The following is a 1,198-nucleotide window of genomic DNA, read 5'->3' as shown; positions in this document are numbered from 1 at the left end:
GTTTACTGGTCTTACATCGCTCCTAGAATTGGATCCGATCCTAGCCTAGCTTCAAGTCGTTACGCGAGAGGCTGTAGATGCTGCTCGATCGAGCCAAGTAGTCTAGTCCCTTTCTGCTCATAGTAGCCTTTACTATTCATAATGGCAAATACCCCTGAAACTAGAGTTGCGGATTCGACTCTTGAAGTGAGTGACTCAAGATCTGCAAGGACTGAACCGAGCTTCCTCCTCCACCACTGGATCGAGTTCACTTACGCTTTCCCTTCTTCACTCACGCGCATCGATCTGCGCCTTCTTTTTTGAGCCCCTCTGTGAACATAGGAATTGGATAGATGATTCCCTCTCTCTCTCTGAGAACGCACCTCCCTCCTCATCTTATGGATCTTCACACCTAAACCTTAACGCACGAGCCTCAGCCTCCTATCGAGCAAGCAAGCATAGAGCCAGGCCGCTAGGAAGAAGACTTAGAACACGATCCAACATTCAGTCACTAAGGCAGACATCCCCTAGGAGGCGTACCCAACCAAGAGCAAGAATGGCAATGAACGGGAAAGGGCAATAGAATTGGCGAGAAGGACTTATCTTGAAACTGTTCGGAAAGAGCTAAAGCTCTCCTCACACGCATTCACACCCTCTGGAAGCCCTCCGGCGATATAGAACTTATAGACATGGGTTCAAATTGCCTCTGTCTTAGAATGGAAGACAAAGAAGCAATGACTCATGCCCTCAGGCTTGGCCCTTGGGTGATTAACAATCATTATCTTATATATAGTTAGTATATATAGTTAGACGATGGCGCCCGGGGTTCTGCCCGTCGACGGATACTGTCCAAACAACCATTGTGTGGGTAGAGTTCAAGAATTGTCCATCCACTGAATTCCATCCTTTATTTACTCTTTCATTGGTCTAGTCCGTCTTTAGAAAATTCTTCTTTTATCCTTGCTCTTGAACAAGAACCTGAATGGAATCGAAAGGTCTTCGAACCTTTCAAATGATTCCATCTACCCACTTTGGTCGAAGATCTTTCCTCGGATTCATTGGAACCTTCTTTTTCAAAACTTGACTCTCCAGGAAAGGTAGTGTTTAAATAGTTCCAAGTCAGCGGGTCAAGCAAGGTTCTGCAAGACTTTCGCTTACTCGACTTATTGCTAGAAAGCCAACCTTGTCCCTTTTTTCTATTGAAAGAGCCTTGCTAAGG

Source organism: Sesamum indicum, unplaced genomic scaffold (assembly GCF_000512975.1).
Source record: "Sesamum indicum cultivar Zhongzhi No. 13 unplaced genomic scaffold, S_indicum_v1.0 scaffold00610, whole genome shotgun sequence".
In the NCBI taxonomy this organism is placed as follows: domain Eukaryota; kingdom Viridiplantae; phylum Streptophyta; class Magnoliopsida; order Lamiales; family Pedaliaceae; genus Sesamum; species Sesamum indicum.
This window is presented reverse-complemented; position numbering follows the sequence as displayed.